Here is a 19,286-nt window from a genome sequence, read left to right as displayed (position 1 = left end):
CTGCTAGATACCCCATTCCAAGCTGATTGTGACATCACGGAACATGCATCATAGAACAGGCATGCTAGAACATGGGTCTTCAACCTGCGACCCTCCAGCTGCTGTGGAACTACACATCCCAGCATGCCCTGCCTCAGTTTTAGCATACCTTAATAGCAAAACTGTGGCAGGGCATGCTGGGATGTGTAGTTTCACAGCAGCTGGAGGGCCACAGGATGAAGACCCATGTGCTAGAGCCAAGCCGCAGGTACATTGAATGCTAGCAAGCTGAATGTTTAAATCCTTTTTGTTCCGCAGCATTCCAATGCGGAAGATTCCATGGAACCAGAGATTATTCCATTGAGAAGGACATGCTGCCTGGATGACTGCACTGTGCAAATTAAGTCACGGAGCCAGTTGGCTTGTGGGTGGCTCTGGTGACTGGGTGGTTGGGTGGGCGGTGTGTCGGAGGTGGAGCACATGCAAATGAATGTGTATCATCCAGCTAGTGAGAGTGAAAACTCATGCAGGAGTGTGCCTGCTTGTCAGTGGGTTATGCACCTTGCCAGACGTCAAATCTACATGGAGCAGCTGGAGGGGACAAGAGCAGGTTTGCAAAATATAGATAGAAGAGCATATATGCTGGCACATTCTCCATGATTGTGTCAGCTTATGTTTTGGTGCACTGCACTTTCCTCCACTAAGTTTTAGCTATTTTGGTTAAACGCAAGTGTAGTTGCTTCTCGCCCTTTTGGCTGTGATCTTGTATCGTGGTTGAAGAGTCTGCTGGAGGGATTGTTTTCTTCATTGGCGAGAGACTGAAGATATTCCAGGATGGAAGGCTTGGGAACACTATCCGTTTTTAAGTTGTGGAAGAGTTGAAAGACCGGATTGGACTACATTCTATAGTAAAGGATATCTTTGTATTTATTGATCCTCCCTTTATATGTGTCTGTCTTTCAATAAAGCTTCGGGCTTGTGATTCCCTCACCCTCTTACACTCCACACCCATAGCCTTATTAACTGTTGTATTATTGTATTCCATTGAGAAGGACATGCTGCCTGGATGACTACACTGTGCAAATTAAATCACGGAGCCAGTTGGCTTGTGGGTGGCTCTGGTCACTGGGTGGTTGGGTGGGTGGTGTGTCGGAGGTGGAGCACATGCAAATGATTGTGTATCATCCAGCTAGTGAGAGAGAAAACTCATGCAGGAGTGTGCCTGCTTGTCAGTGGGTTATGCACCTTTCCAGACGTCAAATCTACATGGAGCAGCTGGAGAGGACAAGAGCAGGTTTGCAAAATATAGACAGAAGAGCTCTCCAGCCTAGTTTGCTGTCTGTTTCCACTTCTCTTTTCTTGAGCCGCTCCCTTCTATGCCCTTGCGCACTATCCTGACTTCTCCCATCTGCTTACATTGTGCCTTCCAACGCACAATGCGAACTACAGGTAGTGCTGCAGGGCCCACACCCTTTTACTTGCCATACAGAGCAGCTCTGGAGCTGTTACAGTGCCCAGCTTCTGCAAGAAATCAGCTTGAATGCTTCAGGGGCTGGGGCATAGCCAACATGAGCCCCACACCGAAGGAGGGTGGAGGTGTTTAATGCGAACTAGGGGTCATCCAAGCGCCACAAAAGGCCGCCATGCCCTGCATGCCCCTTTTCTCTTTTCATATGCAGACGAGGGTTGAAGCCAACTTTGACCCACTGCTTGGATGACATCACCATATGCAAATCCATCTGCTGCAGGCCTTCCCCCAGGAATGCTTGCACTAGTTGTTGCATTTGGTTTGTTGTTTGGGGGTGCTTCAGTATTAGGCAGCCTTCTGCCCTCCCATGTTCATCTGAAAATATGTGTTCTCCCTGCAGTTGTTGTCCCCAGATGAGAGTTCCCTTGTGCTGCCTCAGTTGAATCTTCTTTACTTGACAGAGATGTGCCTGAGCAGCGGCCCTCCCTAGCCCTATCCCAAATCATACTTATTTTGCATAGGAGATATCATGGTAATGAAGACTGTTATCCCAGGGTGAGGTTCATTCATTGCATTCTGGGTATGCTGACCCCTGTGATTTCCCCAAATGTGGGAAACTCGACTTCATTATTTGTGGTAGAGGGGGACTGTGTTTGTGCTTTCCTCTGGTCAGCTCTGGAAAAAGTCAGATTTATTTGTCTCAGATCTTCCTCTAGCCTTGTTCTTCTTTCGAGAGTTCCCTTGTGCTGACTCAGTTGGATCTCCTTCACTTGACAGGGAAGTGCCCGAGCAGCGACCCTACCCAGCTCTAGCCCAACTCCTACTTACCTGCCAGGTGAGATACTATGATCATGAAGGTGCTTCTCCCAGGGCAAGGCTCACCCATTGCACTCTGGGTGTGCTGCTCTTGCGATTTCCCCAAATGTGGGAAACTTGACTGCATAATTTGTGTTTCCCCTGGTCGGCTCTCGTATAATTCAGATCTCTTTGTCTCAGGTCTCTCTCCAGCCTAGTTTGCTGTCTGTTTCCACTTCTCTTTTCTTGAGCCGCTCCCTTCTATGCCCTTGTGCACTATCCCAGGATAATTATTGTAGCTGGTCTGCGGGTAACAGCTCTCAGATCCACTTCTAGAAAAAATGCAACAATGTAATTTGAGTGACAAACTGCAGAGATGAACCCTTTCTGTGACTGCTGCACAGGGATCACACAAACTCTATTCATAGGGCTGACTTCACTTAGGGGAGATGTTCTCGCCCCGCAAAGAAGTGCGAGTATATACCGCACTTACGGTACCATTGGATTTACAGATATTTTCTTGCAATACACTATGGGGGTCATTCTGAGTTGATTGCTCGCTAGCAGTTTTTAGCAGCCTTAAAACGGTGGAGTTAACATATCTCACGTGGAAGGTGGTCATGTTATTAGCCTTGGCTTCGGCTAGGCGAGTGTCGGAATTAGCGGCTTTGTCACATAAAAGCCCATATTTGGTGTTCCATGTGGATAGAGCGGAATTGCGGACCCATCCTCAATTCCTACCAAAAGTGGTCTCATCTTTTCATATGAACCAACCTATTGTGGTGCCTTTGGCTACGCGTGACTTGGAGGATTCCGAGTTACTTGATGTGGTCAGGGCTTTGAAAATTTACGTGGCCAGGACGGCTAGAGTCAGGAAAACTGAAGCGCTGTTTGTCCTGTATGCAACCAACAAGATTGGTGCCCCTGCTTCAAAGCAGGCTATTGCTCGCTGGATTTGTAACACGATTCAGCAAGCGCATTCTATGGCTGGATTGCAGTTACCGAAATCGGTCTAGGCCCATTCCACGAGGAAAGTGGGCTCTTCTTGGGCGGCTGCCCGAGGGGTCTCGGCACTACAGCTGTGTCAAGCTGCTACTTGGTCAGGTTCAAACACCTTTTCAAAATACTATAAGTTTGATACCCTGGCTGAGGAGGAACTCATGTTTGCTCAATCGGTGCTGCAGAGTCATCCGCACTCTCCCGCCCGTTTTGGAGCTTTGGTATAATCCCCATGTTCCTTACGGAGTCCCCAGCATCCTCTAGGACGTTAGAGAAAATAAGATTTTAAACCTACCGGTAAATCTTTTTCTCGTAGTCCGTAGAGGATGCTGGGCGCCCGTCCCAACTGCGGACTACTTCTGCAATACTTGTATATAGTTATTGCTTCAATAAGGGTTATGTTATAGTTGCATCGGTCCTGCACTGATGCTGCAGTATGTTGTTTTTTCGTACTTATAACTGGGTAGTTTATCACAAGTTATACGGTGTGATTGGTGTGGCTGGTATGAATCTTGCCCTGGATTAACAAAATCCTTTCCTCATACTGTCAGTCTCCTCTGGGCACAGTTTCTCTAACTGTGGCATAGAGGCGCATAGAGGGAGGAGCCAGTCCACACCCAGAACTAAAGTCTTTCTTAAAGTGCCCATGTCTCCTGCGGAGCCCGTCTATCCCCATGGTCCTTACGGAGTCCCCAGCACCCTCTACGGACTACGAGAAAAAGATTTACCGTAGGTTTAAAATCTTATTTTCTACTTTATTCTTTTCTATCCTAGTTTATTACGACCAACTCTCATCCAAGGAGTTTGATATTCTACTACCTGCATGCAATTTAAATTGCTTAAATTGTTTATATGGTTGATTTGTCCTTCACAACCCATAATCTGCAACTTGGATGTACTTGTGTCATTGAAAATCTTATAATAAAAATGTTTATATATTGAAAAAAAAAGTTATAAGACATATGCATTCAATATTTGAAGAAACAAAATAAAATAAAGCTATGTATTGGGTTTCACTAACAAGCACATTGGAAGACTTGACTACTGTTAAAAGACATGTATTACATGGTATAGAGCCACAAACCACAATGTAGTAAAATAAAAACAAACTTACATGTGTATCAAACCTATGTGAGGCTTACATTGATAGTGCAAGATCAACACTCTATCAACTGTGCAAACTAGACTGCACATAAATGCCATAAAATTTATCTGAGATTTTAGTAAATAAGGCCCGTTGCTGTCCGGGTCACACAGCCGTCACGCCCCGCCCCCATACGGTCCGGTCATGTCTGCGTTGTCCTGACTGTGCCCCCAAAATGGCGGCACAACGCCGCTGGCCCGACTCCTCCTGTCCAGTGACCGCCTCTGCCTGTCAATCAGGCAGAGGCGCTCACAGGGCAGAGATGCTGATCGCATCCTGGCATGTGCCGGTGCACTGTGGCACCAGCACACACGCACTTCAGACCTGATCTCCTGTTGTGTGAATATGCACAGCAGGGATCAGGTCTTAATTAGGCCCTATATACAGCTGTCAGTGAAGCAGTAATGTGCTGATGTCAGTGAAGCAGTGATGTGCTGCTGTCAGCGAGGCAGTGATGTGCTGCTGTCAGCGAGGCAGGGATGTGCTGCTATAAGTGAGGCAGGGATGTGCTGCCGTCAATGAGGCAGGGATGTGCTGCCGTCAATGTTGCAGGGATGTGTTGCTGTCAACGTTGCAGGGATGTGCTGCTGTCAGTGAAGCAGGAATGTGCTGCTGCAGTGAGGCAGAGATATGCTGCCCACTATCTCCCTATCACCCCTGCCTGAGTCACACACTTTCCCTGTCACCCCTGCCTCAGTTACCCACTATCTCCCAGTCACCGCTGCCTCAGTCAACCACTATACCTGCGACCCCTGCCTCAGTCACCCACTATCCCTGTCACCCCTGCCTCAGTCACCCACTGTCACCCTATCACCCCTGCTTCAGTCACCCACTATCCCTGTCAACCCTGCCTCAGTCTCTTACTGTCCCTGTCACCCCTGCCACAGTCATCCACTATCTCCCTATCATCCCTGCCTTATTCATTTATTATCCCTGTCACCCACTTTCTTCCCATACTTACCTAACCCCTTCCTATCACCCCTCCCTCAGTAACCCACTATCTCCCTGTCACCCCTGCCTCAGTCAACCACTATCACTGTCACCCCTGCATCAGTCACCCACTATCTCCCAGTCACCCCGGCTTCAGTCACCCACTATCTCCCACTCATACATGCTTCAGTCACCCACTATCTCCCAGTCATCCCTGCCTCAGTCACCTACTGACACCAGTGCAGATATTTCTGCTGCAGCCTCTCCACTCTCCAGCGTGAACGTCCTGACGACTGAGGAAATCCGCTTCCCAGTTGAGGACTCCGGGAATGAACACTGCCGATATTGCTGGCAGATGACGTTCTACCCAACTGAGGATTTTTGATACTTCCAGCTTTGCCATGCAGTTTCGAGTGCCGACTTGATGATTTGTGTACACTACCGTGGTGGCGTTGTCCGATTGTACTTGAACAGGCCTGTTCTGTACTAGAGGCAGGGCCAGTATCAATGAATTGAACACTGCCCACAATTCCAGAATGTTTATCGGGAGGAGAGATTCCTCCCTGGTCCACCGATGGTGAAGGGTCGTCATCACGGCCATGACCTTGGTGAATTTCTGAGGTGCCGTGGCCAAACCAGAAGGCAGGACCTGAAATCCAAAAACTAACCAGGCACAACACTGCTTAGCTTCCAACATCAGATGAGATTGGACATATCCAGTGTGATGCGGCTGTAGATGATTTTTGCTGTTTCTAACTTCTACATCAATGAATAAGTTTCAAAATAGAATGCATCAAGAGAACGGTGTTGGTAGTATAAAACTACCTACAGCACCTGGTATTCCTAGGTGGTCTCACATCCAAGAACAAACCAGGCCTAAGATCAGGTGATATTGGGCATATACAGTGTGGTGTGGCTGTAGATGAGCTTAGTGGTTTCTGTTAGAGTTCTTCTACTTCTAACTACTAGTACATAAATGAATAAGCGGCCGATTTATTAAACCCGGTGAAATTATAATTTGCATGGTGATAAAGTACCAGCCAATCAGCTCCTAATTGCCATGTCACAGGCTGGGTTTGAAAAATGACAGTTAGGAGCTGACTGGCTGGTACTTTATCACCTTGCACTTTATCAGTTCACCATCAGTTAATAGATCTGCCCCAATGTTTCAAAATGGAATGCATCAAGAGAACGGTGTTGGTATTGTAAAAATACACACAGCTCCTGGTATTTCCTGGTGGTCTCCCATCCAAGTACTAAAACCAGGACCAATACTGCTCAGCTTCCATGATCAGGAGAGATTGGGCAAATCCAGTGTGCTGTGGCTGTAGATGAGCTGGTGGTTTCTGTTAGAGCTTTTCTACTTCTAACTTCTGGTACATAAAAGAATACGTGTAAAAATTAAATGTACCAAGAAAAGGGTGTTGGTAGTTTAAAAACACCTAAAGAATCTGATAATACATGGATGGGAGACTGCTTGGTAGTAACAAAGTCCAATACTGCTTTGCTTCAAAGATCAAATGAGATTGGGCATATCCAGTGTGGTGTGGCTTTAGATAAGCTTTGTGGTTTCTGTTAGAGCTCTTCTACTTCTAACTACTGGTACATGGGCCCTCATTCCGAGTTGATCGCTCGGTAATTTTCATCGCATCGCAGTGAAATTCCGCTTAGTACGCATGCGCAATATTCGCACTGCGACTGCGCCAAGTAATTTAACAATGAAGATAGTATTTTTACTCACGGCTTTTTCTTCGCTCCGGCGATCGTAGTGTGATTGACAGGAAATGGGTGTTACTGGGCGGAAACACAGCGTTTTATGGGCGTGTGGATCAAAACGCTACCATTTCCGGAAAAAACGCAGGAGTGGCCGGAGAAACGGGGGAGTGTCTGGGCGAACGCTGGGTGTGTTTGTGACGTCAAACCAGGAACGACAAGCACTGAACTGATCGCAGATGCCGAGTAAGTCTGAAGCTACTCTGAAACTGCTAAGTAGTTTGTAATCGCAATATTGCGAATACATCGTTCGCAATTTTAAGAAGCTAAGATTCACTCCCAGTAGGCGGCGGCTTAGCGTGTGTAACTCTGCTAAAATCGCCTTGCGAGCGATCAACTCGGAATGAGGGCCATTAATGAATATGTATAAGGTTGTAGTTTATCCAATATGCCTTTACTACCTTACCTTACCTCCCCCCCCCTCCCCTCCCCTCCTTATTACTTCCTTTGTTCTCTCCTCCTCGTGTGTGCGTTATTTGTTTTCTCATACGTCCTAGAGGATGCTGGGATCACATTAAGAACCATGGGGTATAGACGGGATCCGCAGGAGACATGGGCACTTTAAGACTTTCAAAGGGTGTGAACTGTCTCCTCCCTCTATGCCCCTCCTCCAGACTCCAGTTTTAGAATTGTGCCCAGTGAGACTGGATGCACTACAGGGGAGCTCTACTGAGTTTCTCTGAAAAGACTTATGTTAGTTTTTCTTATTTTCAGGGAGGCTGCTGGCAACAGTCTCCCTGCTTCGTGGGACTTAGGGGAGAGAAGTATGACCAACTTCTAGTGAGTTCAATGGCTCTACTTCTGGCTGACAGGACACCATTAGCTCCTGAGGGTGCTGATCGCTGGGTACGCCTAGATGCCCACTCCCGTAGCCTGCCGTCACCCCCTTACAGAGCCAGAAGTCAGAAGACAGGCGAGTAGCAGAAGAACAGATGGCATTCTGAGGTACCACGCAGCGAGCGGAATGCTGTGCGCCATGCTCCCACACAAACACAGGCACTGCAGGGTGCAGGGCGTGGGGGGGGGCACCCTGGGCAGCATAAATTCCTCACAAAAGGCTGGCAAAAGTGGACATTAGTACCTGAGCACTGTCCTTACCCCACCAGCGTAATTAATTATTTGTTTCTGAGCGGGACAGAAGCGTGCCATTACAGCGGCGGGGCTTCTTCCTCACCTCACCAGCACATCTATAGAGCGTTACAAGTCTATCACTATAGAGTTTATTATTTCCCAGACTGTGTACTTTTGACGCTGGGTTGTGAGCTGAAAAATCCCATTTGTCCCTCTGACAGATTTACTGTAGGTCTATCCCCCATAAGCCTATGTGTCTGTGGGTACTTGGTACATGTGTGTCAACATGTCGGTGGCTGAATGTTTTTCCCAAGAGGAAACTATATTAGGAATGCAGACATATGATGGTGGCCCTGTTGGCACCACCAATAACTGACTGGGTGAAAGTTTCAGTAATATCAGAGTGAGGTTGGATAAATCTGTGTCCCAGACACAGACGTAGAGAAAAGATGTGATGTTCATGGCTATGCTTCTTTTGCCTCAGGCCCAGCAAAAATGTTATTTTGCCCAGTTACTACACACTGATACTGACTCGGATACTGATTCCTATGTCGACCATAATATTTCCTGATTAGATCCAATATTGGCAAGGAGCATTCAGTACATGATTGTGGATATTAAGGACATATTAACATCACCGAGGACCCTGCTGTTCCTGACAAAGGGGTCTATATGTATGTATATATAGATATATAATGAAAGCTGATGTAACGTTCCTCCATCTCTGTTTGAGAAAGTCTGGGCCAGCTCGACAAGATGGTTTCAAATCCCCAAAAGGTTTCCGGTTGTTTATTCATTTCCTGCCGCGGACAGAATAAAGTGGGAGTCACCCCCTGTTCTGCACGGGGCCCTGTCACAAATCCAGCGGATCGTATGCAGGAAGCTACATTATTTCTAGTTATGTAACCACGGGTACATTACTTAGACCTGCCATTACATGCGCATGGGTGAGTAGTAGTATTCAAGAATTGGTCGAATACCTTGTCATCCGATATAGATATCCTGGAGACATGGGATGCTCCTTACGTTGGATCATATCAAGGACACTGCAGCATACTTACGACTGCAAGGGATATAGGACTCTTGAGTTCACGGGCCAATTTCATGGCAGTCTCGGATAGGAGGGCATTGTGGATTCACCAAGGGAATGCTGATGCTGACTCCAAGAAGAAAGGGAGTCTCTTCCCTATGAAGGTGAAGCCTTGTTTGGCGACGGCCTAGTTAATTTGATCTCGGCAGCTCCCGCAGGTAAGTCAACCTTCTTGCCCTATGTTCCCTCTCAACGGATGAAGACGCATCATTATCTAACGCAGTCATTTTGGCCCAATAGATATGCAAGAAGTTAAGATTCTCCTTTCTTTGCAGGTAGAGGAAGGAGAAGAGGGAAGAGGTCTGTAGCCTCTTCAAGATCGCAGGAGCAGAGATCGTCCTCTGCTTCTGCCAAATCCACTGCATGACGCTGGGGCTCTCTTGCAGGAGCCCGCACCAGTGGGGGCACGTCTAAAACACTTCAGTCAGTTCTGGATTAATTTGGACCTGGACTCGTGGGTTTTACAAATAGTGTCCCAAGGGTACAAACTGGGGTTTCAAGACGTTCCCCCTCACCGATTGTTCAAATCGGCCTTAGTCAGCAGGGAGAAGGCTTTTATTCAAGCCTCTTCGCGGTCCCGAAGCCGGACGGCTCAGTCAGACCAATCTGAAATCCCTCAATTTCTACCTAAAGAAATTCAATTTCAAGATGGAATCTCTCAGGGTAGGGATCTCCAGTCCGGAGGAAGGAGATTTCATGGTTTTGGTAAACATAAGGATGCCTACTTACATGTTCCCGTTTAGCCACTGCATCAAGCTACCTGAGGTTTGCAATTCAGGATTGTCATTACCAATTTCAGACGTTGCCGTTTGGTCTGTCCACGGCTCCGAGGATTTTCACCAGGGTGATGGCGGAAATGATGGTTCTCCTTCGCAAGCAAGGAGTCACATTTATCCCGTACTTGGATGATCTCTTGATAAAGGCGAGATCCAGGGACCAGTTGTTGCAAAACATTGCACTCTCCCTGACAGTTCTTCAACAACATGGTTGGCTCCTAAACTTGCCAAAATCGCAGTTGGTCCCAATGACGCGGTTGTTGTTTTTGGGAGTGATACTGGACACAGAAGAGGTTTTCTTCCAGTGGAAAGGCTATGGAGATCCAGAGTCTGGTCAAACAAATTCTGAAACCAGCAAGAGTGTTAATCCATCAATGCATTCGGTTGCTGGGGAAGATGGTTGCGGCCTACGAGGCCATTCAGTTTGGCAGGTTCCATGCTAGAGTGTTCCAGTGGGACCTGTTGGACAAGTGGTCCGGATCCCACCTACACATGCACCGGAGGATAATCCTGTCTTCCAAGACCAGAATATCACTCCATTGGCGGCTGCACAGTTCTCACCTCCTAGAGGGGCGATGGTTCGGGATCCAGGACTGGATCCTAGGGACCACGGATGCAACCCTCCGAGGCTGGGGAGCAGTCACAAAGGGGGAAAACATCCAAGGAAGAATGTCAAGTCGGGAAAGTTGTCTTCACATAAATGTTCTGGAGTTAAGGGCCATTTAACAACTGCAGACACAGTACGCACTGGGACGGGTGCCCAGCATCTTCTACGGACTAAGAGAAAAGGATTTACCGGTAGGTATTAAAATCCTATTTTCTCTAACGTCCTAGAGGATGCTGGGGACTCCGTAAGGACCATGGGGATAGACGGGCTCCGCAGGAGACATGGGCACTTTAAGAAAGACTTTAGTTCTGGGTGTGCAGTGGCTCCTCCCTCTATGCCCCTTCTCCATACCTCAGTTTGATACTGTGCCCAGTGGAAACTGGGTGCTTTTCAGGAGCTCTCCTGAGCTTTCTGACAGAAAGTATTTTGTAAGGTTTTTAATTTTCAGGGAGCACTGCTGGCAACAGACACCCTGCATCAAGGGACTGAGGGGAGAGAAGCAGCCCTACTCTCTGAGTTGCAAGGTCCTGCTTCTTAGGCTACTGGACAAAATTAGCTCCAGAGGGATTGGTACGCAGGATCTCACCCTCGCCGTCCGTCCCAGAGCCGCGCCGCCGTCCCCCTCGCAGAGCCGGAAGATAGAAGCCGGGTGAGTATGAGAAGAAAAGAAAGACTTCAGCGGCGGCAGAAGATTTCATGATCTTCACTGAAGTAACGCACAGCACTGCAGCTGTGCGCCATTGCTCCCATACACCTCATATACTCTGGTCACTGTAAGGGTGCAGGGCGCAGGGGGGGCGCCCTGGGCAGCAATATAAACCTCTTTTTGCCAAAAATATAACAAATATACAGCTGGGCACTGTATATATGTATGAGCCCCCGCCAATTTTACAGTTTAAGCGGGACAGAAGCCCGCCGCCGAGGGGGCGGGGCTTCTCCCTCAGTACTCACCAGCGCCATTTTTTCTCCACAGTACCGCTGAGGAAGCTCCCCAGACTCTCCCCTGCTGAAACCACGGTAGACAAGAGGGTTGAAAAGAGGGGGGGGGGCACATAATTCGGCGCAAATTACATACAGCAGCACCACTGAGCAAACATTAAGTTACTGTGTTATTCCTGGGTTATATAGCGCTGGGGTGTGTGCTCATGTGCTGGCATACTCTCTCTCTATGTCTCTCCAAAGGGCCTTGTGGGGAAACTGTCTTCAGAAAAAGCATTCCCTGTGTGTGTGGTGTGTCGGTACACGTGTGTCGACATGTCTGAGGAAGAAGGCTATATTAGATAGGAGCGGGAGCAAATTAATGTGGTGTCTCCGCCGACAGCTGATTGGATGGATATGTGGAATGTTTTAAATGCTAGTGTAAACTAGTGATCAGCGGGTTCGGTTTCTCGGAATCTGAACCCGCCGAACTTCAGCTTTTTTTACACGGGGCCGAGCAGGCTCGGATCCTCCCGCCTTGCTCGGTTAACCCGAGCGCGCCCGAACGTCATCATCCCGCTGTCGGATTCTCGCGAGCCTCGGATTCTATCGCGAGACTCGGATTCTATATAAGGAGCCGCACGTCGCCGCCATTTTCACACGTGCATTGAGATTGATAGGGAGAGGACGTGGCTGGCGTCCTCTCCGTTTATAGAGAAGAGAGTAGAGAGTTAGAGACACTATTTAGTATTTACTAATTTTGGGGAGCATATTAGGACTGGAGTACTACTACTTGCTGATAGTGTGACCAGTGACCATTGACCACCAGTTTAATTAATCCGTTCTCTGCCTGAAAAAAAACGATACACAGTGTGACACAGTCACATACCATATCTGTGCTCAGCCTCAGTGTGCTGCATCATCATATGTAATACAGGTTGAGTATCCCTTATCCAAAATGCTTGGGACCAGAGGTATTTTGGATATCGGATTTTTCCGTATTTTGGAATAATTAGATACCATAATGAGATATCATGGTGATGGGACCTAAATCTAAGCACAGAATGCATTTATGTATCATATACACCTTATACAAACAGCCTGAAGGTAATTTTAGCCAATATTTTTTATAACTTTGTGCATTAAACAAAGTGTGTGTACATACACACAATTCATTTATGTTTCATATACACCTTATATACACAGCCTGAAGGTCATTTAATACAATATTATTAATAACTTTGTGTATTAAACAAAGTTTGTGTACATTGAGCCATCAAAAAACAAAGATTTCACTATCTCAGTCTCACTCAAAAAAGTCCGTATTTCGGAATATTCCGTATTTCGGAATATATGGATATGGGATACTCAACCTGTACTGTATATCTGACTGTGCTGAGTGCTCACTGCTCACACAGCTTAATTGTGGGGGAGACTGGGGAGCAGTTAGAGCAGGAGTACATAAATAATATATTTTAAGTACAGTGCACACTTTTGCTGCCAGAGTGCCACACTGCCAGTGTGACTGACCAGTGACCACACTGACCACCAGTATATTGTGATTGCCTGCTTAGGACGGAGTACTACTTGCTGATAGTGTGACCAGTGACCAGTGACCACCACCAGTTTAATTAATCCGTTCTCTGCCTGAAAAAAAACGATACACAGTGTGACACAGTCACATACCATATCTGTGCTCAGCCCAGTGTGCTGCATCATATGTAATACTGTATATCATTATCTGACTGTGCTGAGTGCTCACTGCTCACACAGCTTAATTGTGGGGGAGACTGGCGAGAAGTTATAGCAGGAGTACATATTTTAAGTACAGTGCACACTTTTGCTGCCAGAGTGCCACTGCCAGTGTGACTGACCAGTGACCACTGACCACCAGTATATTGTGATTGTCTGCTGACCACCAGTATATTGTGATTGTCTGCCTGAAAAAGTTAAACACTCGTCGTGTGGTGTTTTTATAAACGCATTCTGCAGACAGTGTCCAGCAGGTCCGTCATTACATAATATATACCTGTCCGGCTGCAGTACTAGTGTGATATATATATATATATATATTAATTTTATCTCATTATCATCCAGTCTATATTAGCAGCAGACACAGTACGGTAGTCCACGGCTGTAGCTACCTCTGTGTCGGCAGTCGCTCGTCCATCCATAATTGTATACCACCTACCCGTGGTTTTTTTTTTTTCTATCTTCTTGATACTAGTAGCTTACTTTAGGAGTCTGCAGTGCTGACAGACAGTGTCCAGCAGGTCCGTCATTACATAATATATACCTGTCCGGCTGCAGTACTAGTGTGATATATATATATATATATTTTAATTTTATCTCATTATCATCCAGTCTATATTAGCAGCAGACACAGTACGGTAGTCCACGGCTGTAGCTACCTCTGTGTCGGCAGTCGCTCGTCCATCCATAATTGTATACCACCTACCCGTGGTTTTTTTTTTCCTATCTTCTTGATACTAGTAGCTTACTTTAGGAGTCTGCAGTGCTGACAGACAGTGTCCAGCAGGTCCGTCATTACATAATATATACCTGTCCGGCTGCAGTACTAGTCTGATATATATATATATATTTTAATTTTATCTCATTATCATCCAGTCTATATTAGCAGCAGACACAGTACGGTAGTCCACGGCTGTAGCTACCTCTGTGTCGGCAGTCGCTCGTCATCCATAAGTATACTAGTATCCATCCATCTCCATTGTTTACCTGAGGTGCCTTTTAGTTGTGCCTATTAAAATATGGAGAACAAAAATGTTGAGGTTCCAAAAATAGGGAAAGATCAAGATCGACTTCCACCTCGTGCTGAAGCTGCTGCCACTAGTCATGGCCGAGACGATGAAATTCCATCGACGTCGTCTGCCAAGGCCGATGCCCAATGTCATAGTACAGAGCATGTAAAATCCAAAACACCAAATATCAGTAAAAAAAGGACTCAAAAATCTAAAATAAAATTGTCGGAGGAGAAGCGTAAACTTGCCAATATGCCATTTACCACACGGAGTGGCAAGGAACGGCTGAGGCCCTGGCCTATGTTCATGGCTAGTGGTTCAGCTTCACATGAGGATGGAAGCACTCAGCCTCTCGCTAGAAAAATTAAAAGACTCAAGCTGGCAAAAGCACAGCAAAGAACTGTGCGTTCTTCGAAATCCCAAATCCACAAGGAGAGTCCAATTGTGTCGGTTGCGATGCCTGACCTTCCCAACACTGGACGTGAAGAGCATGTGCCTTCCACCATTTGCACGCCCCCTGCAAGTGCTGGAAGGAGCACCCGCAGTCCAGTTCCTGATAGTCAGATTGAAGATGTCAGTGTTGAAGTACACCAGGATGAGGAGGATATGGGTGTTGCTGGCGCTGGGGAGGAAATTGACAAGGAGGATTCTGATGGTGAGGTGGTTTGTTTAAGTCAGGCACCAGGGGAGACACCTGTTGTCCGTGGGAGGAATATGGCCATTGACATGCCTGGTGAAAATACCCAAAAAATCAGCTCTTCGGTGTGGAAGTATTTCAACAGAAATGCGGACAACATTTGTCAAGCCGTGTGTTGCCTTTGTCAAGCTGTAATAAGTAGGGGTAAGGACGTTAACCACCTCGGAACATCCTCCCTTATACGTCACCTGCAGCGCATTCATAATAAGTCAGTGACAAGTTCAAAAACTTTGGGCGACAGCGGAAGCAGTCCACTGACCAGTAAATCCCTTCCTCTTGTAACCAAGCTCACGCAAACCACCCCACCAACTCCCTCAGTGTCAATTTCCTCCTTCCCCAGGAATGCCAATAGTCCTGCAGGCCATGTCACTGGTAATTCTGACGAGTCCTCTCCTGCCTGGGATTCCTCCGATGCATCCTTGCGTGTAACGCCTACTGCTGCTGGCGCTGCTGTTGTTGCTGCTGGGAGTCGATGGTCATCCCAGAGGGGAAGTCGTAAGACCACTTTTACTACTTCCACCAAGCAATTGACTGTCCAACAGTCCTTTGCGAGGAAGATGAAATATCACAGCAGTCATCCTGCTGCAAAGCGGATAACTGAGGCCTTGGCATCCTGGGTGGTGAGAAACGTGGTTCCGGTATCCATCATTACTGCAGAGCCAACTAGAGACTTGTTGGAGGTACTGTGTCCCCGGTACCAAATACCATCTAGGTTCCATTTCTCTAGGCAGGCGATACCGAAAATGTACACAGACCTCAGAAAAAGAGTCACCAGTGTCCTAAAAAATGCAGCTGTACCCAATGTCCACTTAACCACGGACATGTGGACAAGTGGAGCAGGGCAGGGTCAGGACTATATGACTGTGACAGCCCACTGGGTAGATGTATGGACTCCCGCCGCAAGAACAGCAGCGGCGGCACCAGTAGCAGCATCTCGCAAACGCCAACTCTTTCCTAGGCAGGCTACGCTTTGTATCACCGGTTTCCAGAATACGCACACAGCTGAAAACCTCTTACGGCAACTGAGGAAGATCATCGCGGAATGGCTTACCCCAATTGGACTCTCCTGTGGATTTTTGGCATCGGACAACGCCAGCAATATTGTGTGTGCATTAAATCTGGGCAAATTCCAGCACGTCCCATGTTTTGCACATACCTTGAATTTGGTGGTGCAGAATTATTTAAAAAACGACAGGGGCGTGCAAGAGATGCTGTCGGTGGCCAGAAGAATTGCGGGACACTTTCGGCGTACAGGCACCACGTACAGAAGACTGGAGCACCACCAAAAACGCCTGAACCTGCCCTGCCATCATCTGAAGCAAGAAGTGGTAACGAGGTGGAATTCAACCCTCTATATGCTTCAGAGGTTGGAGGAGCAGCAAAAGGCCATTCAAGCCTATACAATTGAGCACGATATAGGAGGTGGAATGCACCTGTCTCAAGCGCAGTGGAGAATGATTTCAACGTTGTGCAAGGTTCTGCTGCCCTTTGAACTTGCCACACGTGAAGTCAGTTCAGACACTGCCAGCCTGAGTCAGGTCATTCCCCTCATCAGGCTTTTGCAGAAGAAGCTGGAGACATTGAAGGAGGAGCTAAGACAGAGCGATTCCACTAGGCATGTGGGACTTGTGGATGGAGCCCTTAATTCGCTTAACAAGGATTCACGGGTGGTCAATCTGTTGAAATCAGAGCACTACATTTTGGCCACCGTGCTCGATCCTAGATTTAAAACCTACCTTGGATCTCTCTTTCCGGCAGACACAAGTCTGCTGGGGTTCAAAGACCTGCTGGTGAGAAAATTGTCAAGTCAAGCGGAACGCGACCTGTCAACATCTCCTCCTTCACATTCTCCCGCAACTGGGGGTGCGAGGAAAAGGCTCAGAATTCCGAGCCCACCTGCTGGCGGTGATGCAGGGCAGTCTGGAGCGACTGCTGATGCTGACATCTGGTCCGGACTGAAGGACCTGCCAACGATTACGGACATGTCGTCTACTGGCACTGCATATGATTCTCTCCCCATTGAAAGAATGGTGGAGGATTATATGAGTGACCGCATCCAAGTAGGCACGTCAGACGGTCCGTACTTATACTGGCAGGAAAAAGAGGCAATTTGGAGGCCCTTGCACAAACTGGCTTTATTCTACCTAAGTTGCCCTCCCACAAGTGTGTACTCCGAAAGAGTGTTTAGTGCCGCCGCTCACCTTGTCAGCAATCGGCGTACGAGGTTACATCCAGAAAATGTGGAGAAGATGATGTTCATTAAAATGAATTATAATCAATTCCTCCGTGGAGACATTGACCAGCAGCAATTGCCTCCACAAAGTACACAGGGAGCTGAGATGGTGGATTCCAGTGGGGACGAATTGATAATCTGTGAGGAGGGGGATGTACACGGTGATATATCGGAGGATGATGATGAGGTGGACATCTTGCCTCTGTAGAGCCAGTTTGTGCAAGGAGAGATTAATTGCTTCTTTTTTGGTGGGGGTCCAAACCAACCCGTCATTTCAGTCACAGTCGTGTGGCAGACCCTGTCACTGAAATGATGGGTTGGTTAAAGTGTGCATGTCCTGTTTATACAACATAAGGGTGGGTGGGAGGGCCCCAAGGACAATTCCATCTTGCACCTCTTTTTTCTTTAATTTTTCTTTGCGTCATGTGCTGTTTGGGGAGTATTGTTTTGAAGGGCCATCCTGCGTGACACTGCAGTGCCACTCCTAGATGGGCCAGGTTTTTGTGTCGGCCACTAGGGTCGCTTAGCTTACTCACACAGCTACCTCATTGCGCCTCTTTTTTTTCTTCTTTGCGTCATGTGCTGTTTGGGGAGTGTTTTTTGAAGGGCCATCCTGCGTGACACTGCAGTGCCACTCCTAGATGGGCCAGGTGTTTTTGTCGGCCACTAGGGTCGCTTAGCTTACTCACGCAGCTACCTCATTGCGCCTCTTTTTTTCTTTGCGTCATGTGCTGTTTGGGGAGTAGTTTTTTGAAGGGCCAGCCTGCGTGACACTGCAGTGCCACTCCTAGATGGGCCAGGTGTTTGTGTCGGCCACTAGGGTCGCTTAGCTTACTCACACAGCTACCTCATTGCGCCTCTTTTTTTCTTTGCGTCATGTGATGTTTGGGGGGGTGTTTTTTGGAAGGGCCATCCTGCGTGACACTGCAGTGCCACTCCTAGATGGGCCAGGTGTTTGTGTCGGCCACTTGGGTCATTGAGCTTAGTCACACAGCTACCTCATTGCGCCTCTTTTTTTCTTTGCGTCATGTGCTGTTTGGGGAGTGTTTTTTGGAAGGGCCATCCTGCGTGACACTGCAGTGCCACTCCTAGATGGGCCAGGTGTTTGTGTCGGCCACTTGGGTCGCTTAGCTTTGTCATCCAGCGACCTCGGTGCAAATTTTAGGACTAAAAATAATATTGTGAGGTGTGAGGTGTTCAGAATAGACTGAAAATGAGTGGAAATTATGGTTTTTGAGGTTAATAATACTTTGGGATCAAAATGACCCCCAAATTCTATGATTTAAGCTGTTTTTTAGGGTTTTTTGAAAAAAACACCCGAATCCAAAACACACCCGAATCCGACAAAAAAAATTCGGTGAGGTTTTGCCAAAACGTGTTCGAACCCAAAACACGGCCGCGGAACCGAACCCAAAACCAAAACACAAAATCTGAAAAATTTCAAGTGCACATCCCTAGTGTAAACTCATTGCACAAAAGATTAGACAAGGCTGAAGCTTCGGGACAGTCAGGGTCTCAACCCATGCCTGATCCTATGTCGCAGGGACTGTCAGGGTCTCATAAGCGCCCACTATCCCAGATTGTTGACACAGATACTGACACGGATTCTGACTCCAGTGTCGATTACGATGATGCAAAGTTACAGCCAAAATTGGCAAAATCCATTCGATATATGATTATGGCAATAAAAGATGTTTTGCACATCACAGAGGAACCCCCTGTCCCTGACAAGAGGGTACATATGTACAAGGGAAAGAAGCCTGAGGTAACCATTCCCCCCTCACACGAGCTGAACGAGTTATGTGAAAAAGCTTGGGAATCTCCAGATAAAAGACTGCAGATTTCCAAAAGGATTCTTATGGCGTATCCTTTCCCATCAATGGATAGGTTAAGATGGGAATCCTCCCCTAGGGTGGACAAAGCATTAACACGCTTATCCAAGAAGGTAGCCCTCCCGTCCCAGGATACGGCTACCCTCAAAGAGTCTGCTGACCGCAAACAGGAGATAACCCTGAAGTCCATTTATACACATTCGGGTACCTTA

The 19,286-nt window shown here is 47.4% G+C and overlaps 2 non-coding genes across 2 annotated transcripts; both read left to right on the top strand.

The window, feature by feature from the left end:
* Positions 1–1,951: 1,951 nt before the first annotated feature.
* On the top strand, positions 1,952–2,115 carry LOC134899191 (U1 spliceosomal RNA). The gene has a single exon (XR_010172872.1). It is a non-coding gene; the product is annotated as a U1 spliceosomal RNA (small nuclear RNA).
* Positions 2,116–2,267: 152 nt separating this feature from the next.
* LOC134899310 (U1 spliceosomal RNA) lies at positions 2,268–2,430 on the top strand. The gene has a single exon (XR_010172989.1). It is a non-coding gene; the product is annotated as a U1 spliceosomal RNA (small nuclear RNA).
* The last annotated feature ends 16,856 nt before the right edge of the window (positions 2,431–19,286 follow it).

The sequence above is a fragment of the Pseudophryne corroboree genome, chromosome 3, assembly GCF_028390025.1.
Source record: "Pseudophryne corroboree isolate aPseCor3 chromosome 3, aPseCor3.hap2, whole genome shotgun sequence".
Lineage (NCBI taxonomy): Eukaryota > Metazoa > Chordata > Amphibia > Anura > Myobatrachidae > Pseudophryne > Pseudophryne corroboree.
Note: the sequence above shows the minus strand (reverse complement) of the source record. Positions and strands in the feature narration are given on the sequence as shown.